At 46.1% G+C, this 26328-nt stretch overlaps 1 protein-coding gene across 5 annotated transcripts in view; it reads right to left on the bottom strand.

The window, feature by feature from the left end:
* KIF1A (kinesin family member 1A) overlaps positions 1 to 26328 on the bottom strand; it is a 233028-nt gene that overhangs the window by 172848 nt on the left and 33852 nt on the right. The gene's annotated exons all lie outside the window — the stretch shown is intronic.

The raw sequence follows: 26328 nt of genomic DNA, 5'->3' as shown, positions 1-26328 counted from the left end.
ATTTGATCTTGTACATTTTAAAATATTGATGTATAAAATCAGATGGACATAATAAAACGACACATGGATGCTACACAGATTGTAATATGGATGACAATTAGTGATGAGCGAGTATACTCGGGTGGTCTCTGAGTAGTTCTGGCGTGCTCGGAGATTTAGCATGTGTCGCTGCAACTGCATGATTTGAGGCTGCTAGACAGCCTGAACCTATGTGGGGATTTCCTAACAAACAGGCATTCCCACATGTATTCAGGCTGTTTAGCAGCCGCAAATCATGCTGCTGTGGCAACACAAACTAAATCCCCAAGCACGCCAATGATAATACAAATTAAAATTGTCTGAGTTTTCTGGATGAAAATCAAACGATTGTTCATATGTTTCCCAGTCTTAAAGTGTAACCATCATTTCCATTTGTATTTCTTAAATTAACAATACACAGGAAAATAAGCAACTATGAAATATGTCTTATCAGAGAAGACTGCTTCTTTCTCTGCCAGAACTCCGCTTAAAAAAACGTACGCTTGAGACGGACCGTTTTCACTCTGTGTGGTTTTCTGTTGGCCGTCTGTATGTACGTGTGTACCATCCGTGTACCATCCGTGTACCATCCGTGTGTATGTGTGAACCATCCATGTGACATCCGTGTGCCGTCTGTGTGACAGGTACCAGAATACAATGCGGAATAGACAATACAGGTTTTAGGTGTTAAAGATGTGCAAAGATATAGACAGACAGACAGACAGACAGACAGACAGACAGACAGACAGACAGATAGATAGATAGATAGATAGATAGATAGATGGATGGGAAAACTTGCAAAATCAGCAGTGTATCAAATACTTATTTTCCCCACTGTATATACCAGGATTGGGGACATATATATATATTCCAGGAAGGGGGACTTGTATACCAGGAAGTGGGTCACAGGTTAGGGTACATTTATACCAGGAAAGGATGGTGCCTGCAGACTACACTGTATTTCCATGGTGATAGGTTCCCTTTAATTTATAACCTTAACAAACTATTTTGGTAAACCTCTAGCAAACTACTGCCAGTTTGTGAGAGATTGAAGGTGAATCATGAAACCCTGTAAGGCACATGCTAGACCAGGCACTTTACATAGATCATGTTGCAAAGCATCCCAAGGTGTGTGAACCTGTTGAGATAATTGTAGCGCCCCTGAGGCTCAGTCGCCACAGAGGTACTGTACTGCACCTCCTCCTGAGGTATGGTATCCCACCATCCAGGTAAGATGGGGACTCCTGACCAAGCTCCAACACCTGCACCCCACACCACAAAGTAGTGTAGCAAAGCACCTTCGGCAGCTCCCTGCTTGGAGTGTAGCATAGCACCCCTTGGTGGCTCCCTGCTTGGAACACGAAACATGCTGGGAGGTGGGTGGAGTTTAGTTTTACATAAAAAGAGAGCGGAAGAGTTTAGGTGATTCATTCGTTCAGTTAGTCAGTGAGTGGTGGAGAAGAAGATCCCTGGAGAGAGGGATAGATGGATGGAAGTGCTGCAGCAGATCCCAGTGACCTGGGTCTGCTGGCACGGGAAAGGAAGAGAGAGAGAGCAACATAGGCTGAAAGCCTGATTTTCCATAGAAAGAAAGATTAGTACGGAACGTGAGGAGTACAAGTGAACAGAGGACGTGGGTTAGAAGAGAACCCTTCCTAGAAGTTCCAAGCGCAAGGCCGGGGCCCAAGGTTGTATGGATACTAATGGTCCTGCAGCAGACACAGGAGGAATAGAAGTAGTGACCACTTTATTCCCACACAAGACTTGGGGGCACAACAGCAACTGGATAGTGAGCCGGGACTTAGTAGCAAGGAGTCCCCGAAGCAGGCTACAGCTGTCTGCCGTACAAGTAGAGTTCATAAGAACATCGGACAGGATGAACTCCAGTGTAACTCAGTACTAGGAGTACTTCATTTAAAGGCGCTATAAGAGGAGACGTTCAGAAAGGTTCATGTTTGCGGAGTGTTGGAAAGGAGTATTCCATTTGGCCTGGAGGTTGACCGAGTCCCTGACCAGGAGGACACGGCACAGAGGCAGGCACCTGTTTGTACAACAGAGTGTGAGTAAAGCTTTGGAACTACATGCCCTGGTGTCCTCCACTTATTCCCTGCACCAACCTGACCAGCACTGCTACCACCTCTGCGCCTGACACTACACCATCTACATGTCACTTCACCTACACTGCCCTGGGACTCCAGCCCTGCCTGTGGAGGGCTATAACATCATTGCTGCACCCCACCGTCTGTCCCAGAGGATCTGTCTGCAGCGTCAGCTTACATCTTCATTGCCGAACACCACAGGTGGCGTCACGAATCACTTATAAACTTTCATCACCATAAGCACACTGAAACAACTCCATTTACAATGGGAGCCCAGGGCCACGGGCCGGGTCACGACATCTCCCATTGAAGCTCATCGGGCCCGGTACCGAGTACCCCACAGCCCTGGGTGTGAGGGCGACCCATAATACTAACTGCTTGCCAACCATCCCAAGGTCTCTGGGGTGAGACGTCTACGGACCAGATCCAGTGGCAACTGGCAAGCTGTTTCCATTTTTTTAGAACACAGCTAGATCATGGCTTTTTTAGAGCTTGAATCAGTTTACAATCACTATGTACGATACTGTGCAGAAGTTTTAGGCAATTGTGGAAAGATTTCTACAATTTAAGAATGAAGTGTTAGTAGTTAATTTTTATCAAGTAACAAAATGCAAAGTGAATGAAAAGAAAAATTTAAATCAAATCAATATTTGCCTTCAAAATAGCATCCAAGCATGAATTCTTCCAGGTAGACCTACACAGTTTTTGATTTAACTTGGCAGAGAGGTTGTTCCAAACATTTTGGAGAACTAAACACAATCATCCATGGATGTAAACTTGTGCAAATACTTCTGTGTCTCCACATAATCCAAGACAGACTCAATGATATGAGATCAGGGCTCTGTGGAGGTCATATCAATACTTCCAGGACTCCTAGTTTTTTGTTTATGCTGATGACAGTTCTTAATTACATTGTGTGTATGTTTTACAGATGCTGTCCTGCTGCAGAATACATTTTTAGCCAATCAGACGCCTCTCTGATTGTATTACATGATGGATAAGTATTAGTGATGCGCGAGCGTGCTCGTCACTACTCGGTACTCACCCGAGCATCTCACTGCTTGATATGGTGGGATCTCGCCGCGTATTTCCGGGGTTGCTCGTCGGGAGCTTGAGTCCCCTCTCTGCATGTTTAGCGCTCTTTAGAGAGCCAATGAACATTCAGGGATTGTCTGCTCCACACTGTAATGCCGCAGCCAAGTTGGTTGTGGCATTACTGTGATTGGCTGGCCACACAGCGTCATCAAGCGTTATCAGGCGTCATCATATCAGACCTGGCACCGGCATGCTCATCACAGTCTAACCTGGAATCAGGCAGTGTAAGGAGAGGTGCTGCTGAGCTTGTTTCTTAGTTAGTGTAGGTATACCACAATATATTATACACATATCCATCTCAACAAACAGTCCTTCTGAGGACTAATCCAGCTGCATAGTGTCATGGTGTGAACAGGGTTCTTGCCCTGCACTCACAGGGTTAAGTGTTTGTGGCCTCTTTCTGGATCTGGGAGGGGTATTTATACTCACTCTTTACCAGGGTTCTCTGTCAGCTATACTGTTGTTCTGGTGTGTCTGAACCCTGGTGTGCGTGTATTCTGCGTTGCTTGTTTGCTTCCCGTGTATGACCCGGCCTGTTCCCTCACTCTGTACTCCATCTCTCCCTTTGGTACTATTGTCTTCCCCGGTTCTGACCTCCTGGCTTGGCTTTCGTTACTCCGTTACAGTTTGTCCCTATTGTACCGTCTATTGCCCGTTCTGGTTTTCTGACCTATTGCTACGTCCTGACTATCCATTTTGTCTAACCCTTTGGTACTGTATTGCTATCTTGTGCTTTGACCCTGGCTTCATCTGGTTTCTCTCTCTGTCTATGCCCCTTGGTAACATTGTCCTGTAGTTACCTTTCTAGGAGTTTCCCTGCAGCTTAGGCCACGCCCCCAGCAGTCATGTGCTTCAGGTCCTGATACTCTGAAGCACGCATCGTCACCGCTGCTGCCCTGCTCCACAGGTATCTTTGAGCACTGTCTGTTGTGAGTTCATTTTTCCCTTCACCATTGAGGTCTGATGAACTCCCTCCTCTGGTGAAGGAAGGTAGTGAGGCTGATTACCAAACACCTGGGCAGCTAGATGATGACTGGGTGGCTGGAATTGAGGACTGGATATAAGGCTGCCGACGCCCTTCTTCCTGGCTGGTGATTTTCCTGCTGGATTCTTGGAGACCAGTCTGATTCCTGCATCTCAAAGCTAAGTTTTTCTGCTCTGCTTTGTACTCTTCAGTTCTGTTTTTGTTTTGCCTTGTTTTTTGGGAGTTCTGCCATCCCCGGCCGGGGGTGAGCTGAATTCCATTTTTGTCTCTGATCTGTTGATCTTTTGCTCTGTCTTCAGAATATACCTGAGTGCTGATATAGTCTTTTGAAGCCTAGCGACTTCAGGGCCTGTTTTTCCTATCAGTCGGTTGGCTCATTTTGATAGGGTTTTTGCGGATGGCAGACAGCAGCTTTCCTATCCTGTCCTATGTAAATAGCTTGGGCCCCATCATTTGCTCAACCTATCTTTCTATCTGTGTTAGTGTTTTCATCTTGCTTCATCGTCATTATATGTTGGGGGCTGCCTATTGCTTTGGGGTCTGCTCTGGGGCAGTTTAGTTTTTCCCCTTTCTGTCTTTAGGCTATGTAGTTCTCCGGCTGTGATCGAGGGGTCTAGGGCACCGTAGGAACCCCCCACGGCTACTGCTAGTTGTTGTGGATGGGTCCAGGGGTCTGCAATCCGATAGCTGCCAACCTCTCTGGTTTTTCTGGACTTAGCTGGTATTTTGTTTTTTCCTCCTTCGGTGACTCATCATAACAACTGTCTTTGTACTCAGGACACCCGCACTGGCTCAGTGAGCAAGTGCAGTGCGGGGCTCCTGACATTATAGCTGACCATTTCAGTTTTTTTCCTCTGAAGAAAAAAAAAAAAAGCGTTATCCTCATGGATCCCATACAAGCTTTGGCTGATCAGGTCAAGCACCTGACCCAAATGTTCCACAAACTTAATGTGGAACAGCGCACGATGGCCCAGACCCAGCAACAGTTGGTGGATACTGTGCAGGGGCCTGTCGCTGCAGGGGCTCCTAGTGCTGGGGATAGAGATGTGTCATTGGCATTCCCCGAATCTCCGGTCAAATTGCCAGACCTTTTCTCAGGGGATAAAAAGGAGTTCAGGTCTTTCAGAGAAGGATGCAAGCTTTTTTTTCCTCTGAGGCCTCGCTCCTCCGGGGATGAGTTCCAGAGGGTGGGGGTCGTCATTTCCCTACTTCGGGGGGCTCCACAGGCATGGGCTTTCTCTCTCTCTTCCTCTGCTCCTGAACGTACGTCTGTGAATTTGTTCTTTGAGGCTCTGGGGCACATTTATGATGAGCCAGATAGAGTGCGTCTGACGGAGGATATGGTGATGAGTGTGACACAGGGGAGGAACTCTGCTGAATGGTTCTGCTCTAAGTTCAGACGCTGGGCAGCGGAGGTCTCCTGGGATGATGCTGCCCTCCGGGGTTTGTTCTGAAGAGGCCTGTCCGAATGTTTGAAAGATGCCCTAGCCCTTCATCCTCCACCGGATTCTTTGGAGGACGCTATGATCCAGGCTGTCCGCATGGACCGTAGGCTGCGGGCAAGAGTGGTCATGCTGCAGGAGACCCCTTTATTCTCCAATCTGAGAGACTCTGCATCTAGTCCTGAGCCCATGGAGGTTGGTGCCACGTCATTGGATTAAAAAGAGAGGAGACACCAAAGAAACAACCAATTGTGCTTTTACTGTGGATCCGCTGTACATTGGAGAAGGAACTGTCCTTCTTGCCCTTCTTCAGTGAAGCCATCAGGAAAACGACTGAGTCTGGGTAACAATCGAGGAGGTTGCCCAGACTCCCAGGTACCCTTTTCCTCACTTACTAAAATTCTGCTTCCGGTGGAACTGGAACTTACAGGCGGTCCAGTTGGGACTACCGCCTTTGTTGACTGTGGTTCTTCTATTAATTTGATTGATGCCAAAGTTGTGACTTTTTATAAGATAGGGACAGTCAGGTTAAAAGATCCTGTTAAAATCGTGGCAATTGATTCTTCTCCTATCACCCAGGAGGGAATTTGTTTCATGACTGATTCCTTTTCTCTGAAAGTGGGTTCCACTCACGTGGAAAAAATAAGATGTTTTGTTATAAATAATCTGCCGGCTGGACTGGTACTGGGTATGCCTTGGCTTCAACGTCACAATCCTACTATTGACTGGGTCACGGGGGAGATCATTCAGTGGGGTTGTATGGCTAACGGTCTATGTTGTAACTTGACAACTCTTGTCACCCCAGTAAAATCTGTGTCAGTGTCGTCTATCGATCTGGAAGGTATGGGCAGCACGGTGGCTCAGTGGTTAGCTGGGGTCCTGGGTTCGAATCCCACCAAGGACAACATCTGCAAGGAGTTTGTTTGTTCTCCCCGTGTTTGCGTGGGTTTCCTCCGGGTACTCTGGTTTCCTCCCACACTCCAAAGACATACTGATAGGGAATTCAGATTGTGAGCCCCCATCGGGGACAGTGATGATAATGTTTGCAAACTGTAAAGCGCTGCGGAATATGTTAGCGCTATATAAAAATAAAGATTATTATTAAAAATAAAGATTATTAAGGTATTCCGGAGTACCTGAAAGATTTTGAAGATGTATTTTCTGAAAGTGAGGCTGAGGCGCTACCACCACATAAACCCTTTGATTGTGCCATTAATCTAGTCCCTGGAGCCAAGTTACCCAAGGCTCGCCTGTTCAATTTGTCCGGGCCCGAACGTCTAGCCATGAAGGAGTACATTACCGAGAGTCTCCGCAAAGGGCATATTAGGCCTTCTGTTTCACCTGTGGCAGCGGGCTTCTTTTTTGTTAAGAAAAACGATGATGGTTTGCGGCCGTGCCTCGACTTTCGGGAATTAAACAAAATTACTGTGAAAAATACATAACCTCTCCCCCTAATTCCTGATCTATGTAACCAACTCACCGGGGCCAAGTGGTTCTCTAAACTGGATTTACATGGGGCATATAACCTTAGTCCGGGAAGGGGACGAATGGAAAACAGCATTCCTGATGACTGAAGGGCTTGGTTATGCCCTTTGGTCTCACCAACGCTCCTGCTGTTTTTCAGAATTTTATTAATGCAATTTTCTCTGATTTAATTGGTTGTTTTGTGGTTATCTATTTGGATGACATTCTGGTGTACTCGGTGGACAGTCAATCTCACTTGCACCATTTGCGGATGGTTCTCAAGAGACTGAGGGAGAATCATTTGTATGCCAAGTTGGAAAAATGCTCATTTTTCATGCAAAAAGTATCCTTTCTGGGGTTGATTGTGTCAGGGGAGAGGTTCCGCATGGATCCTAAGAAGGTCCAGGCTGTTACAGCTATACTGTTGTTCTGGTGTGTCTGACCCCTGGTGTGCGTGTATTCTGCGTTGCTTGTTTGCTTCCCGTGTATGACCCGGCATGTTTCCTCACTCTGTACTCCGTCTCTCGCTTTGGTACTAATGTCTTCTCTGGTTCTGAACTCCTGCCTTGGCTATCGTTACTCCGTTACAGTTTGTCCCTATTGTACCGTCTATTGCCCGTTCTGGTTTTCTGACCTATTGCTACGTCCTGACTATCCATTCTGTCTAACCCTTTGGTACTGTATTGCTAGCTTGTGCTTTGACCCTGGCTTCATCTCGTTTCTGTCTCTATCTATGCCCCTTGGTAACATTGTCCTGTAGTTACCTTTCTAGGAGTTTCCCTGCAGCTCCTAGATCTGAGGAGCTTAGGCCATGCCCCCAGCAGTCATGTGCTTCAGGTCCTGATACTCTGAAGCACGCATTGTCACCGCTGCTGCCCTGCTCCACAGGTATCTTTGAGCACTGTCTTTGTACTCAGGACACCCGCACTGGCTCAGTGAGCAAGTGCAGTGCGTGGCTCCTGACACATAGATATCAGTGCTAGGCAGGCAATGTATGTGGCAGACTACAGTGTATATAGCAAAAGGGTCCATTCCAGTTCTGTCTGCTGCTGCTTTTACAGATATTTCTAGACATAGCCCCAGGTATCAGGGTCCAGAAATAATTTTTTGGGGGATTTTAATCCTGATTAGTTGCTTAAAAAGCAATCCAGAGAACTGGATTTTTGCTCCTTGTGCTTGTTGGCACTGCAGAATACAGCCAGATCCTTTCCATATTACAGCCCTAAAAAGCCATCTATTTAAAACTGTGGTTTGTCCGTTACACGGATCACATATAAGTGCGCTCAAAATTCTGCCATTTCTGGCATCCATTTAAATTTTGTTGCAGTGTGTTAGCGAAGTTATTGACACCAGTTTGCAGTTAAAAATAGTTACCTACAGGCCAGCTTTTTAAAACTGTGGTTTTCCATCACACGGATCACATATAAGTTCGCTCCAAATTCAGCCATTTGTAGTGAAAGTGGAAAATATTGTCCTCCATTTAAAATGGGCAAGGCGCGTGGCAAGAGACGGGGAACTGGACGTGATGGTGATGGTGCATGCAGAGGCCCAGGCCGTGGTCAAGCTGAGATTGTGCCACAACAAACACCCACATCTTGTCGCCCGAACTTCCTATCCCAATTACTAGGGGACCACAGCACACCACTATTGAACCCAGCAGTGTCAAAAGGTTGTTGGCTGGATAGCGGATAATTCTTCCAGTCAGTTTGCCACCACCACCACCACCCTGTCTTCCACACGGTCAAGTCTCAGTAGCCGTGAGTCTGGACCACATATTCCTCACCCTGATTCTCCTTGTCACACCATGCTGAGTGCCCGGAGACAACTGATCTCACACTTGTACACTCCAAAGAGCTGTTCACTTTTCCATTTATAGCTTAGGGCCTCTCGCTTGGTCCACTTGAAGTACGGCAAGAGGAGATCACATGTAGCGATGCCCAAATATTTGTGCAGCCACGGTCACACGAAGGCGATGGTGGGAAAGTGTCACAAGAGGTGGACAATGATGAGACACAATTGCCAGAAAGTCAAGAGGAGGGCCAGGGTGCGGACATGGAAAACGAGGTAGTGGATGATATAGTAACTGACCCAACCTGGCAGGAGGACATGCAGAGCGAGCACAGCAAAACACAGGGTGAGGGAGACGTAGCATCTCAACAGGCAGGAAGAAGCCATGTGGTGGCCGCAGACAGAAGGCGAGCAACCGTTCCCCATAACACCAACACGACGGAAGTTGCCAGACCAACTGTTAGGTCCTCTGAGTCTGGTTGTTTTTTAAAGACTCTGCTGATAACACCAAAAAGGCCATTTACAACAACTGCCAGGGGTAGCAAATCTAGCAGCCTGACCACCACCAGCATGATCAGGCACATGGCAGCAAAGCATCCAACTTTGTGGGCCGAACCCCAGGATCCAGGAACAGTGTCTGCAGGTGACACCACTGCTTCTTTCGCTGTTGTGTGTGCAAACCAATTCCCTGTCCATGGTGCATGCGAAGATGCCTCCTGCCTTGCACCTGTCGTTGCACACACTCAACTAGCACCATCAGTAAGCACGTCCACATCCTTGGCCCAGCACAGCATTCAGTTGTCCATACCCCACTATGGCTGGTCCAAACAATAAACGCAATTGTTACCATCCACCTTTGGTGTCTCCCCTTTTTCCTTATAGATTGTAAGCTTGCAAGCAGGGCCCTCACTCCTCTTGGTATCTGTTTTGATCTGTATTTATTGGTATGCTGTAATGTCTAAGGCCCCCTCCTCTTCTCCTTGTACACTGCCCCTATTGGTCAAACAATCAGTAGATTTGGTTTCCAGTACCATCTCTATGCTGATGACATCCAATTATACGCTTTTTCTCCTGACTTCACGCCAGCTTTTCTAGAAAACACTGGCGATTATCTAAACGCTGTGTCTAACATCATGTCCTCACTATATCTAAAACTGAACCTGTCAAAGACTGAACTCCTTGTGTTTCCTCCCTCTACTAATGTACTTATACCAGACATTGCCATTTCTGTGTGTGGTTCCACTATTACTCCCCAGCAACATGCCCGCTGTCTTGGGGTCATACTTGACTCCGAGCTTTCCTTTGCCCCCAACATTCGATCACTGGCTCGCTCTTGTCATCTGCACCTCAAAAACATTTCTAGAATTCGACCCTTTCTTACTTTTGACTCTGCAAAAACTCTTACTGTTTCTCTTATTCATTCTCGTCTCGACAAAAGTTTTACCATAACCAGGTTCCCCGCATCATGTTCCCACATGCTTTATGCATCCATTAGCCCTCTGTGTCTGCACTGTTACACACTTAACATTATGGCTGGTCCATACAATCAGGGCAACTGTTACCACCCACCTTTCATGTCTCCCTTTTTCCCCATAGATTGTAAGCTTGCGAGCAGGGCCCTCATTCCTCTTGGTATTTGTTATAATCTATGTGATTATTGTTATGCTGTAATATCTACTGTCTGTACAAATCCCCTCTGAAATGTAAAGTGCTGCGGAATATGTCGGCGCTATAGAAATAAAATTTATCATTATATTAAGTCTATTGTCTGTAGAAGTCCCCTCTATAATGTAAAGTGCTGCGGAATATGTTGGCACTATAGAAATAAAATTATTATTATTATTACCCCAGTCCTTGTAACGCAAACGCAAATACACATCCAACGCCCCAAAGGCCACACTACTAAAGTCCCACATTTCGCGACTGCTTGCCCTTTAGGCTCGTGGAGACGGAAGCTTTCTGCAACCCGATGGTGGTGCCATCTTTTGGTACTAGGTCAAGAGCCGCCACTTTTTCTCCCGATGTGCTGTCCCCACATTACACAAGCACGTGTCCCACAACATTAGCTGTGCCCTCAACAATGCAGTTACTGGGAAAGTCCACCTAACTACGGACACGTGGATAAGTGCTTGTGGGCAGGGACTGTACATCTCGCTGACGGTGGGTGTTTATGATGCCCATAAAAAAAATTTGTTACACAGTATGTACATGTACAGTGGGGAAAAAAAGTATTTAGTCAGTCAGCAAGAGTGCAAGTTCCACCACTTAAAAAGATGAGAGGCGTCTGTAATTTACATCATAGGTAGACCTCAACTATGGGAGACAAACTGAGAAAAAAAAATCCAGAAAATCACATTGTCTGTTTTTTTTTCATTTTATTTGCATATTATGGTGGAAAATAAGTATTTGGTCAGAAACAAGCAATCAAGATTTCTGGCTCTCACAGACCTGTAACTTCTTAAGAGTCTCCTCTTTCCTCCACTCATTACCTGTAGTAATGGCACCTGTTTAAACTTGTTATCAGTATAAAAAGACACCTGTGCACACCCTCAAACAGTCTGACTCCAAACTCCACTATGGTGAAGACCAAAGAGCTGTCAAAGGACACCAGAAACAAAATTGTAGCCCTGCACCAGGCTGGGAAGACTGAATCTGCAATAGCCAACCAGCTTGGAGTGAAGAAATCAACTGTGGGAGCAATAATTAGAAAATGGAAGACATACAAGACCACTGATAATCTCCCTCGATCTGGTGCTCCACGCAAAATCCCACCCCGTGGGGTCAGAATGATCACAAGAACGGTGAGCAAAAATCCCAGAACCACGCGGGGGGACCTAGTGAATGAACTGCAGAGAGCTGGGACCAATGTAACAAGGCCTACCATAAGTAACACACTACGCCACCATGGACTCAGATCCTGCAGTGCCAGACGTGTCCCACTGCTTAAGCCTGTACATGTCCGGGCCTGTCTGAAGTTTGCTAGAGAGCATTTGGATGATCCAGAGGAGTTTTGGGAGAATGTCCTATGGTCTGATGAAACCAAACTGGAACTGTTTGGTAGAAACACAACTTGTCGTGTTTGGAGGAAAAAGAATACTGAGTTGCATCCATCAAACACCATACCTACTGTAAAGCATGGTGGTGGAAACATCATGCTTTGGGGCTGTTTCTCTGCAAAGGGGCCAGGACGACTGATCCGGGTACATGAAAGAATGAATGGGGCCATGTATCGTGAGATTTTGAGTGCAAACCTCCTTCCATCAGCAAGGGCATTGATGATGAAACGTGGCTGGGTCTTTCAACATGACAATGATCCAAAGCACACCGCCAGGGCAACGAAAGAGTGGCTTCGTAAGAAGCATTTCAAGGTCCTGGAGTGGCCTAGCCAGTCTCCAGATCTCAACCCTATAGAAAACCTTTGGAGGGAGTTGAAAGTCCGTGTTCTCAAGCGAAAAGCCAAAAACATCACTGCTCTAGAGGAGATCTGCATGGAGGAATGGGCCAACATACCAACAACAGTGTGTGGCAACCTTGTGAAGACTTACAGAAAACGTTTGACCTCTGTCATTGCCAACAAAGGATATATCACAAAGTATTGAGATGAAATTTTGTTTCTGACCAAATACTTATTTTCCACCATAATATGCAAATAAAATGAAAAAAAACAGACAATGTGATTTTCTGGATTTTTTTTTCTCAGTTTGTCTCCCATAGTTGAGGTCTACCTATGATGTAAATTACAGACGCCTCTCATCTTTTTAAGTGGTGGAACTTGCACTATTGCTGACTGACTAAATACTTTTTTTCCCCACTGTATATCCCCCAGGGGTAAATATTTGTCATCCCATACACTTAGTGCATGGGCATTACAAATATAGGAGACCCGCTCCTTTCTAATGGGAACATTTTTTTATGAACCCTCCTCCACGTCTCTTCCAAGGGGCATTGGAGTGCCTCCAAATTTTTGGCAGCCCTGCCACTCACTACATATGCAATAACAGTATAGGAGACCCACTGTTTAATAATGGGATCAGCAAAGCATAGCCGACTGATGGCTGTCCAAGAATAGTGAGGGCCGACTGCTGGCCCTTTAAGAATAGTAAAGGCCTCCTGATGGCTCTATAAAAATAGGTTTTGTGACTATCAGAGTCCCTCCTTCATTAATGAAACAGGATGTGTCTGATGATGTGTCACACACCACATGGCCAGATAAGGTTGTAAAATGTTAAAATGACATTTCCCAGTGAATGCATTTGTCTTGGTTCAAAGCAATGCTAAAGTTCAAAAACGCATCAAAAGCGCTACGTGTGAACATAGCCAAGGGTGTGGAGGAGCATTTTTGTTTTTGGTTATTTATTTTGCCTTATATAAAAGTCATTACCCTGGAAAGGATGTTCCTTAACATATTTCCCAGGAAAATCTATTTTCTTTCGTTTTTGTATGTTTTAATGTGCGCCTGTAAAAGTGGTGTAAGACTCTGACAACATTGTTCACAGGAGTGACCTGGGAGTCAGAAATACTTTCAGGGGTCTTCCCCGTGCTGTACCCATGTCATTTGAGCACTGTTCCCATCGATTTCCACAATTTCTATTCCCTCTGCAGACCGCCGGGGGGCGCCAGAAAAATGCTTGTGTTTCCCATAGACTTACACTGGGCTTGTTGCTCGAGTTGAGCACCCGAGCATCCCAATTTGCTCAACCCGAGCAAAGAGCACCCGAGCATTTTAGTGCTCACCCATCACTAATAAGTATCTGTATTTCTCAGAATTGAGGACACCATTAATCCTGACTAAATCTCCAACTCCATTTGCTGAAATACAGCTCCAAACTGGCAGGGAATGTCCATCATGCTTCACTGCCACCTGCAGACACTTGTTACTGTACCACTCTCCGATTCTTTGGCAAATAAATTGATGTCTGTGGCAGCCACTTATTTCACATTTTGACTCATCAGTCCAGAGAACCTTCTCCTATTTTTCTGCATCTAAGTTCTAATGTTTTTGTGCATAATTGAGTCGTTTGGATTTGTCTTCAACTTCAAGGTGTGGTTTTTGGCCACAATTCTTCCATGAAGACGACTTATGGACCAACTACTCCAAACATGAATACTTGATTGGTGTACCCTTCTGTAGGTTCTCCTGATGAAGAATTTATAGATACTTTGAAATGCGTTGCATCTCACTATACCCTGGATTCTGGGTGCTTCTTATGGTGCTTTCACACTGCGTTTTGCCATCCATTCTTCGGTCCCATCGGGGCTTAATGTACATCCGAACCCCTTGCAAAACGGGATTCGGTCATATATGACGATAAGGCCATAGACTATAATGGTGCCGAGAACAGAACGAGACAATTGCTGGTCCAAAATGATGAGCTAGATTAAATTTATTACCTAGAGAAAGGTAATAACAAGGTGTGGGGATGGAACAATAACACGACTCACATGATGAACTGTAAACAACTAGGGCACACACAGCGTATTATAATATGTATCAGAAACATACTGACAACTGGTATAAAAAGTGCATCAATATAAAGTGTTGTCTCAATAAGTATGATAACATAACAGGTCAACCTCTGCATAGAAAGCAGTAGTGATATAATAATTTATATAGAGTGATTTAGAATCATATAGTAGATATGCCAAAACCTATGCATGGAGCAACAGGAGTTCAAAGATGCTCGTTTCGGTCCTGCCTTCATTCATGCCCCCTGACAAAAGGAGGACTGAAACGCACGTCGGGGCAGGCGCACAGGCTCTGGGGACTCCTGTTGCTCCGTGCATAGGTTTTGTCATATCTACTACTTGATTCTGTATCACTCCATATAAATTATTTTTTCACCATTGCTTCCTATGCAGGGGTTGATCTGTTCTGTTATCATCATACTTACTGAGACAACACTTTATATTGATGCACTTATTATAAGGGTATGTGCACACGCTGCGGATTCTGCTGCGGATCCTCAGCGGTTTTGGCTCTGCGGGTCCGCAGCAGATTCTGCTGTGCTGTACAGTACCTTTATTTCCTATGAAAAAAAAAAACGCTGTGCACATGCTGCAGATTTTTCCATGCGGTTTTGCTGTGGTTTACAATCCGCAGCATGTCAATTCTTTGTGCGGTTTCACACCTTATCATTATGAGGTGTGAAACCATAGGGCAAAACCGCAGGCTAATCCGCAGGACTTTTGTTCTGCGGATTTACCTGCGGATTTTCCAACAAAATCCGCACAACCAAAAAACTACGTGTGCACTTACCCTAACAGTTGTCAGTGTGTCAGCAAGAAGAATTATCACTGGATGAAACTGAACTGATTAGAAAGTGTACAAACGAGTAACTAGAACAAGCTTCTGTAGATTAGAACATTATGGAGGAACAAGTGGGTACAAGTACCTAATGGTGCCATTGTCTGTATTGTTAAAGACAGTCCATCTCTAGTGAAACTATAGCTCTAATGTAAGTCTAGAAGAACACAAACTTTCAAAACTTTCAGTTACCTTGGCTTCTTCTACAACCTTAGGGTTTGTGCAAACCTTAATTTGTTACTGACAAAAATGCCAAGAAAAAATAAGCAATGTGTGTATGACATTTCAGAATTCTCATTCACTTTGCTGGGATAGTAAAATGCTGCATTTTTCACTGCAAAAAACTTTTAGGAAAAAAAAGGATCACGTGATTCTCTGGGGGCGTATCTTTTGGCTGCTCTGAATTATTACCAAGTGAGCAACGGCCCTTTGGTAAAGACCATAACAACTAGCAATAAATAAATAAAAAAGTCCAATTCTCTATGGTGGATTTAAAAAAAAAATGCAAAAAACCCAAAAACAGAATTTTCAGGGGAGCAGCAAGAATAAAATAAAAGCAAAAACTGGTCACTTATGACCTGGTGACTAAAGTTCTATGCATTTGTTATTCATTGTAACACCCTATTAATTAATGGCAGAAGTAAATCTGACATTTGTAAACCCTGAATAAGTTAGTGTACCTAAGCTGCCCTGATAAAGTCTAAAAATGTTTTATTGAACAAAATGACCCTGAAACTTGTCTTTGTCCCAGATGCATTGCTGTGAATATTCATGGGCTGGCTCCCTACTGAGCGAATTCAGATTCTGCACTAGAGATTTAATTGACCTATTATACTATATGTTATTAATATTAGTATACGCATGCACAGGAACACCTAATCAAGAAAACTGGACGCCCACTGTAAATGCTGATGAAAGATGCTGCCTAATTATGCATAGGGCTAGATGTTATTTTTAACCATTTATGCCTCTATGATTGGGCATATCAAAATTAACTATTAGGTAAATGACTGGCAGATTCAGGATTTGTCAAAGAAGCATTGCTATGCTCCATTAACTGCAGACACAACTCAAATGTCTTTTTTTCGGGGTACCTCCAAGGTCGGTTTCTGCTTCACCTCTTGCTATAGAGCCGATGAAGGTAGTTCAAGCCAAACTCTCTGTACAAGAGCGACAGTGGAGGTATCGTGACAACATGTGTATGTACTGTGTTGGCAAGAGCCATTATGTTCTTCAGTGCCCAATGAAGCCCGGAGAACCACCCATATCTAGGGTTGGTCGGAGAGTTGACCCTAGATAATTGCTCCAAAACTGGTCACCGAAGTAACCCTGTCCTGACAGTAGAGGTTCCTCTCTGTGGCTGCACATCTGGATTCCGGCTTTGTAGGCAACTTGATCCATATGATTCTTGTCCGTTGACTTTAGGTCCCTACGCAACAGCTGGATCACCCCCTGTCTATTGCCTCCATTGAATGAATAGTCCTGACAGAATGTATTTGTTATATCATGCTACCAGTCACTCTGTAGATTAGAACTGCGCATTCTGAAAAAATGTCTTTCTTTCTACATGCTACCTAAGTCTATAGACTCTGTTTTCTAGGCCACCCATGGTTGTGTCCTTTGACCAGGTGCTTCAATGGGGATCGTATTGTGCTACCAACTGCATTGCCAAGATCGTGCTCAAGATTCCTCCTTCCGTGCCTTTGGGCCTTTCCTCTTCATCCCGTGGCTGGGTGTTTCCTCTGTCCCTGCCTGAAACTGGTGACTTCTGCTAAAAACTTCTGCCATTCTTGAGAAGTATCTCTGTCGGTCTGGCCAAAAAGTGGGAAGCATAAAAGGGGGTACTGTCACGGTGATAACTCACGCGCATTCCAGGCGCCGTGTTGTTCACTGTACTCGTCGATTTGCTTATCCTCATGTCAGGCCGCCGTACTGACTCATCATGCAGCACATCCCAAATGCCTCCAAATGGCTACAGGGGGGGGCATGGCCATGTCCTGCAGGAATTTAACCCTGCAGGGTTTCGATTCCCCAGCCAATCACCAACTAGCAGGTGCTATATTAGGCAGTGCCACTCTCCACACCTTTGCCTGAGATTAGGTTCCAGTTTGCTGCTAGTATGTAGCTCCCAGTCAAGGTGTTTTGTTGTTTTTCCTCCCTGTTATTGACTCACCTTGTCTTCTCGTCCTGCCTGATCTCTCCGCTCCTGACCTCGGCTACGTATCCTGAACCTGTGCTGCGTGCCCCGAACCCGGACCGTCTGACTACGCTTCTGTCTCAACCCTCCTGTACCTCGTGCACCTGCTCTGACCCGTTGGTCACTTGAAGCTCAGAAACACTAGTGAGGACCAGGTAGACACTTAGTCATGCCCCTCCAGAGGAAGCCTGGCCGGTGGTGTAGAGGGTCCACACCCACTAGCATTACAGACACAGTAATCTCTATATGTAAATGTTGCGATAATGTAAGAAGATGGAAGTTTTGCCCGCTCTCCCACTTATATATATGTGTATTTATGTAATGTGATGTGATATGCGACATGTTCAGTAATGTGTGCTATTAGTGATAGGTTGTCTGCTGCCCACCTGCAGGGGGTTAATAGGGATGTTAGGGTTCATAGTTAGGACTAGTCCAGAGTATGTGGGGGGGCTGAAGGGACAGAGACAGCTTCTGGTAGAGGGGTCAGATATGGCCCAGTGAGCATAGGAAGCAATCCTATGGTCTGACTAGAAAGCAGAGCCGCATGAAGTGGGTGTTCTTGAGGTAGGTAGTGTCACGGGGCAGTAATGGGAAGAAAGGAGAAGAGGAACCAGGGCCCCTGAACTACCCCTCAGGCTAAGGAGGGCCCTGACTTTCCTTAACTTCGTAGTGAGGCCCAAGTCCCCGATCTGTCCCTATCTCCTGTTAGCCCTGAGCTAAACCCCCACCCCCTCCCCAGGAAGTGAGACAGGGAATAAAGTAAACTGCACCAAAACCCAAGGAAAAGGTAATAAAGACACCTCGGGGGTTAAATGAACTAAAAGACAAGACTTAGCTTGCTGTGCTGCAATGCTCCAGGACAGCAGAGTTAGCCACTTGAGAACAGCATGCAACTAAAGCACCACAGAACTCTGTCAGCTCCTGAACTCCAGCTTGGTTGGTCTCCAAAGAGGAACAATATCACCAACAGTTAGCTGGTGCACCTGGCGAGCTTATATAGGAAAGTGGGAGTGGTTTCCACCTGCATAGATAAACCAGCGGCCACCGGAGGGGGAAAACCCACCAGCAGACTAACTATGGTTGTAACAACACCAGCGGCCACGGGGGGCAAAACTGACATTAACCCCCGATGGCCTGAAATGAAAAAAGGTTATATATGAGGATCCAGATCTGACATCGATCCAAAAATGGATCGTGACAGGTAGAGACCGAGGCAGCGGATAGAGAGTTCAAGAGTAGAGATGAGGGACAGTAATAGTCGACGTAAGTGATATACCCGAGACATGATCTGAGACAGGAGGCCTTGCGGGATGGTCTCGAATTTGCAAGCCAAAGAGGTAATGGTAATATGATGCATCAGAGCAGAAAACAAGAGACAAAAAGAGTGCCCTGGGCGGTAGTTCCAAGGCGTTGACAAGCAGAAAAGCTAAGAAAAGGCCATATTGGCAAAGTAGCTCCCCTAAGGGGAAAAAGGACGTGGAACCGTGGGTTGAAGTACAGGACTCTCGCTTAGTGAACTGTAGTGTTGTTATTGGGAACAAGGGAGGCTCCCGATGCACTGTGCTAGATTGTGATGAAGGCAGAGGATATAACTGAAGAATTGTGTGAGTTTAAGAAGTAAAGAAAGAAGGTGTATAAAAATGTTTTCTGTGTTAAGCGAAACATCCATGAAGATTTGTATCCGCTATCCACTCCTCCCCACGTTATTGTTTCAGCAAAATATAGTTTATTTTTTTGTGGTGGTCTCTTTCATTGAACACTATAATATCTGATCCTGGCCAGCCTAAGTCACTGGCACAATGCGGCCTGCAAGAGCCAAGTGCTCCTGTAGTCAAAGTCCACACGCCCAGCCAGGACCTCCATTTTTATGCAGCATGCCGAGGCGTTAAACACGAGTATCTCGCCCACAGCTACCACCCTGCGCCACACTACAATAATGGTGCAGAGTTTATACGAAGCCCACTTTCAGTCACACTAGCACATGCAGGTCAAAATGGCCACTCAGAGGAGCCTGCCTCTCAGCACCAAGGAGGTGAAGAGGTTGAGAAGCGATGTGCTCCTGAAAACACATGGTGAGACTGCCCCTTTAATTCAGTCTTAAGGACTGTACTTTCTAAATGAATTTATGGTCATAACAAATTAAAATTTCTTGCTAGAAAATGTCTGCAGAGAAATGAATTTTTATCATTGCATAGAACGTAGAACATTATGGTAATAGCGCTTTTGACCTCCATTAGCTTCCCAGAGGTCAGACCCCCAACGGTCAGAAAGTATTCACCTATCTTTTCACTAGGCAACCCCTTAAAATACTATTGCCCTTAAAAAACACAAATATGAGGAGTTTCAATATAGTCATCATTTGACATCATTGGTTACCCGAAGGCCAAACAAGGAACTAAAATATTATTAATGCAAAGATGGGGGTCCTCTAGAAGATTCAAAGTTGACACCCACAGTTTTAGTAATGGCATCATATTGTGATATTGGTATATAATAGTATCTGCCGCTGTTGAGAGCTTTGGCAATACTCAATTACCAAGGTGAACATGAGAAATAAATCATGACACTGACATCTGACATTGCAGATCAGCCCAATGCATTCCAATGAGTCCTAGCTGCAGTACCAGACACAGACTATTGACAAGAGTGGCGCTGTACAAGCAAAACAGTTGTTGGTATATTCTTTAAGATGTTAGATGAATGACCCTTCTGTCAGACACACTGTAAGACTATCCACTAATGTCTACCACTTTTTGTGAGCGCTATAACAATATTTTGTTCACGTATTGCAGATATATAACCATTATGTTGGGTTAAATCCAGGAAGCACAGACATCATTGCATTCCGATTAGAAAAGGACGGCCATTGTCACACTTCGTAGACAGGGGCATATTGTACTGTAGATGGTGATCAGCGCTTTATGTGGAAATGTCATCTTTCTGCTCATTAACATAAAGCTCAGTTGCTAGGCAACAGTAACCTTCCTCGTCCACCTCTAGGCCTCCATTCTTCCACACAGCATGGCTGACTATGCCGTTTTGCAAGTAATATCACCCATTCAGAACAGGAATGGGCAGTGTTCCAGGGGATGCAGGGAAAAAGAAAATGACTTTGCTTTCCCATCATGTCTTCAAGCCTTTCACTATGCATTAAGGTCCAGACTGATGCATTCTACAAACGCAGGATCATGGGCAAGATCCCAAATAATGAACACTATGAAGTATACACGAAATGGGAACAATGTATGCAAGATGTAAATTCCTGACTGAAGACAGATTGCCATGCTGTGTTCCTTTCCTTTATAATAATGTTACTTATGTCATACAGTTGTCTAAAGCTCCCCATATACTTTAGACCAGATCTGGGTATCATCCACTAGTTGTCCACCAATACTGCAAATGGCACTTCCCTAAGCAATATACACAAACCAAAGGAGGCAGTATATCAACTGACACCAACAGAAGAGAACCATAAATGATGACAAAAAATATATTTATTTAATTATTAAAAATCCATAAAAATGCTACTTTCAATCAATACAAACAACATACCCCAAAGGGACAGCATTAACTGGCTCAAATAAACTCCATCTTTACATAAAGGGTTATGCCTACATGTGGCGCCCCTGAGGCTTCAGTCGCCACAGAGGTACTGCACCTTCTCCTAAGGTGTAGTGCCCCACCATCCAGGTAAGGTGGGAACTCCTGACCACGCTCCACACCTGCATTCCACACACAGGATAGTTCAGTGGGGCCACCTAACAGCTTCAGGCTGGGGGTTAGCAGAGCACCCCTCGTGGAACCCTGCTTCGTAACACGAGATGTGCTGGGAGGCGGGTGGAGTGAGATGATATAAAAGAGTGGGAAGAGTGAGGGTTAGGGGGAGTTGGTTGGTTAGTTGGAGAGAGAAGAGAGAAGATGGGTGTCTGAAGGACGTGCTGCAGCAGGTCCCAGTGATCTGGGCTGCTAGCACGAGAAAGATCAGAGAAAGAGACTGATAAGATTGATAACCTAACCTTCCATAAGAGAGATAGAACAGATCGGAACGAAGGAGAATAGAAGGACGGTGGGAAGCTGGTTGAAGAAAGATAGAGAACCCTTCCAGTCCAGATAGCGCAAAGGCCGGGGCCCGGTCCCCGAGGTTGATTGGATCTTTCTGTCCGGCAACAGACACCGGAGGAGTAGTGAGCCACTAAAGCCTTGCTCCCATCATAGACTTGGGACACAACAGTAACTGAATATAGAGCCGGGACGCAGTGAGGAGTCCCCGAAGCAGGCTACAGCTGTCTGTCATACAAGTAAAGACTAGGAACACCTAGAGAGAGGCATTCCAGGGTAACTAAGTACTGGAGTGCTTCGCCCCTAAAGGCGCATTGGAGGAGTCGTTCAGTAAGGTACATGTTGGCGGAGTGTGGAACTGAGAATCCTATCCTGCCTGGAGGTTGGCTGGAGACCTGACCTGGAGAACACGGTACGGAGGCAGGCAGTGGAGTGAACTGCAAACAGTGAGTAAAGCTTTGGAACCGCATACTCGGGTGTCCTCCAGTTATTCCCGCACCACTACAACTGGGTACCAGCCTCCATACCATTCTGCGCCTCTCCTCATCCATTGCACCTACACTGCCCTGGGACTACAGCTCCACCTGTGGGGAGCTACACCATCTTTGCTGCACCACACCATCAGTCCCAGCGGATCTGCATGCAGCGTTGGCTCAACATCCTACTTGCCAAACACCACGGATGGCGTCAAGAACTATTCAAATAAACTTTAACACCATTAACATCACCGCCATTGATATTGGGCGCCCAGGGCCACGGACCGGGTCACCGCTGCTGTGACACATTCCCACCTTAACACCGGCCCGGTACCGAGTACACCGCTGCCCTGGGTGTGCGAGGGCGACCCATATATCACAATGGAAGATATATAACATATAATAAAAAAGTCTTGTTATTAAGCCCAATGGCATAATTTATACATAAATGCAAATTATCAAAAGCACATCCTATGTTATGTAAATACAAGGGAAATATATATACCATATAGGAGTAACACCAAGGAATCCTATTATATTATGCCAAATTTCTCTTAAATTACCATAAGTGTCCACCAAGAATCTCTGGTTATATTATCCCTTATCATGCTTACTGCCCACACAATGAAAATAGGCAAACCGCATCAATTCCAAGTTCCCAAAAGGGTGTACTTACTATAAAGTGAAGAGAAGTGTTTACAGCCCGTGATGCTGTCCCCGCGCCCCGACGCGCGTTTCGCCGGCTTGCTTCTTCCGGGGGCGAAGAAGCATGTGGGCGAAACGCGCGTGGGAATGTGCAGGGTTAAAATTTCGCCTCACAACAGAGCCTAGGACACTCTCGGGGTCCAGACGTGTAACTGTGCCAAATTTTGTGGCTATAGCTGCGACGGTGCGGATGCCAATCCTGGACATACACACACACATACATACATACATACATACACTTACTTGAGCTTTATATATTAGATTGTGATGTGCGTTGTATGTAATGTATTATGGTACAATACAGTATATAAGTTCATGTAAAGTGTTAATATGAGTAGTGTATAGTGCAGAATAAGAATAGAACATAGAATAAAAAATAGTTAATATTAGAACTAGCCCAGTGGGTGGGAACTAGTGTTAATAAAAAAGGGGTCCACTTCTTGATAATGCAGGAGTTAGGGGGAGTGAAGTGTCGTGTAGGCTGCTAGGGGCAGCGTGTATCAATCGTTTAAGGCAGTGGTAGGCTAAATTGACACCCGACATTCCTGTAACGTCTGGAGCCCAGGGCTTGGGTCAGGTACCAAGGAGCGGGCCTGGTCTTCTGACATCTTGAGGTTGGTAGACGTGGAATCATGTGGAGGCAGGAAGCCGGTCCCAAGTGCACTGCTGAAGTGGACAAGGAATTCCTGAGGCTGATGGAGTTAGCGGGCTTGAGGGTAGTCCAGGACAAATGAGTGGCAGGGCTGAAGAGGTGTTGTACTAAGGAGGAAGAAAACATGACTTGCTGTGCCATATCCCACCTATCACCACCTGATGAACTTGAACTGACCAGTAAACATGCGCCTGTTCTAAAGAACTTGGTGTCGCTTGAATTGTGTGTGGTGGCTCCTGAGAACGGAGGCCTGGAAGCAGCGTAGGACTACAGCCTACAAGTAGGCATGATGGACCCCACATCCTACAGCACACTGAGACTGGGACACCTTTTGTCTGTAAATTCCCAGAGTGTAACCGGACAGCAGCTCGGTCATGACTACCGCCCTGCAGCCCTTTACACCTGCAGGGTCTGACACTGACAGCACTGATTGGACTATGTCATTTTTTTTTAAGGACAAGTCCTCAACTAGTAACACCCAGCTGTCAATTTAAATCTAAATTGTTAGGGGGAAAAACAGGGGAACGGCACCAAAATTATTTCACTGATAACTCACTACACTGATATTTACCAGACATGGAGATAAGTAATAGGTTTTCTATAAGTAGAAAATAAAGCACATGTAAGGTCACCTGAGGTAGCACTCTCTTACCATATATACTGATACTTTGCCATCCACCTGATGGATGAGCCAGCAGAGACTTGTTAAAATCCCTTTTCTATTAGAGTTACTTCTACAGTATATCTCTCTCCTTTGCTGATTAGCAAATGGAATATAAAGGCAATTCTAAGAAGCTGAAAGCCGCTGTGCAGCCCTGACACTGACAGATCACTCCACTGGTACAAAGACCGGCTGCTTTATCTCTTACACTAATAAGACTAGAGATGTTGTCAGAAACAATAAGGAAAAAACTACATTTCTTGTAATAATGTTTCATTCAGATCCAGGCGATTTTGCAGAGGAAATTGCATTCAGTGTGCACTAAAACTCAGCAATAAATCTGCCGCAACTGAACGTAAGGAAAATGTAGTAGTAGCCATATATTGCTAAGGTACTGTTGGTCGGAGAGAATGGTCGTACTGTTATTATTAGATTAGCATGCATGAACGTTTTCTAGAGATGCTCCCTTGATTTTGCTGTATAAATTGTAATGGATGCGCAAACTACATCTTGTTATGTTGAGAACAAAGTACTGTTGTAAGGAGCTGAGCTCTTCTAGCTACGTTCACTGCAGGTAACAGCTGAGGTGATGGGTGTCAGACCCCCACTGATCTGATGACGTATCATGGTCGACCCCTTTTAAATTCCATTACCGCGGGTTTGGGATTTCTGTTCTGCACCCCTCTTCTTCAGGATGGCTAATGACCAAACGATTTTTGGCTGCTTGTCATTGCTGTGTATGAGGTTTATCAGCCAATTATGGCCAATCATTTGCCACTTTGCTCAAGTGTAGGGGGGAGAGTCCCCACTGTGTAACCGGACTGGAACCAAGGAGACTGTAACCAAGGTTCCTAGGGAAACTGTTTCCGGGGGACATAATTAGAGGATGAACCAGAGACAGTTCTAGAAGGAGTGGGGGTGGAGCAGATATAAAATGAACTGAGAATGCCAGCAGGGGGCACTCGACAGAGCGGGAGAGAAGGAGCAGGCAGCCTAGGTGGCACCAGAGAGCCAGAAGGCGTGAGCGACGACCAAAGAGACTGGAGGGGGACTCGCCACTGTCAGGGAGGAGACAGGACATGGCAGCCCAGCCCAGGGACGCAGACCGAACGACCGCACTCCCGCTCCCGTCACTCCAGCCCACGGTCTTGGCCTGCCCGCTGCCTCCCGCGGCCGCCACTACCCGACTCCAGCCGGCGTTTGCGGCCTGCCCGCTGCCACCCACACCCACCACTGTCCGACTCCAGCCGGCGGTCGCGGCCTGCCCGCTGCCTCCCGCAGCTGCCACTGTCCAACTCCAGCTCGCGATCACGGCCTGCCCGCTGCCACCCACGGCCGCCACTGCCCGACTCCAGCCCGCGGCTGTGGCCTGCCTGCCGCCACCCGCGGCCGCTGCTGCCCGACTCCAGCCTGCAGCCACGGCCTACACGTCCAGGGCCCCGGCCACCGCCATCCCGCCTCCGCCGGAAGGCGCAACCCAGAGGAACTCTTCAGGAGCCTGTTGTGCCCACGCTCCACCTGGGCGTAGGAACGCCAGAAGCGTCAGCTCCTCGTCAGCTGGGCCCAGCGGCTGAGACGCCGAATAGACACCGACCACCACTCTGCAGGACGTCAGAGGATAAGTGACACATTGTAGTTGATCAATCTTAGTTCTTGGACAAGTAGTCGGCCATACCGCGGCCTCATAGTTACCAGTACCGACCGGGTAGTTATTGTCGTGTTCACCTGTGTATTAATGTTTGGATCCCTGCGAGGATAACTGTTGTTAGCTTGTTAGTTACTCAAGATAGCATATATATATATATATATATATATATATATATATATATATGTTGCATTCTAAGCTCACACCGGCTCCCGTCTCGTCACTGCATGCCGCGTACCTGCGAACACTACATTTGACGTAGTCGGCAGGATGCAGTCTCCGAGCGTGAGTGGAGACACTGCGTACCAAGGGGGCGAAGGCAGCCCCCGGTCCAGTTTATCTTCGGGGGCTATGCTGAGTAACCTGCCCAGGTTCTCCGGCAGCAATACCATGCTGTGGAGCTGGACGGAACGGATGCGAGGGTTATTTAGGATGCGCCCGATGACCCCTGACCTGGAGGCCGAGGTGGCCCTAATGGCATTGGACTGGGAGGCCCGGGACTCCGTGATGTTAAGGCCCCTGGGACAACGAAATACCTTCGTCGGGGTGTTACAGATCCTGGAGGAGAAACCAAAACGAATACCCTCAAAAAACATGTTGATTCATACTGTGCAAGTGCACATAAAGACCCCAAAATTATAAGAGGTAGGGCGACTCAAAGAAAACTTTAAAGAAAAGGAGAAACCTGAGTCCAGAACTACAAATAGGTAAACATCTTTATTGATGGGCCCTGTATTG

The sequence above is a fragment of the Dendrobates tinctorius genome, unplaced genomic scaffold (genome assembly GCF_039654945.1).
Source record: "Dendrobates tinctorius isolate UK_male_01 unplaced genomic scaffold, ASM3965494v1 ptg000069l, whole genome shotgun sequence".
NCBI classification, from domain to species: domain Eukaryota; kingdom Metazoa; phylum Chordata; class Amphibia; order Anura; family Dendrobatidae; genus Dendrobates; species Dendrobates tinctorius.
The sequence above is the reverse complement of the archived record's forward strand: the minus strand, read 5'-3'. Positions and strand labels throughout refer to the sequence as shown.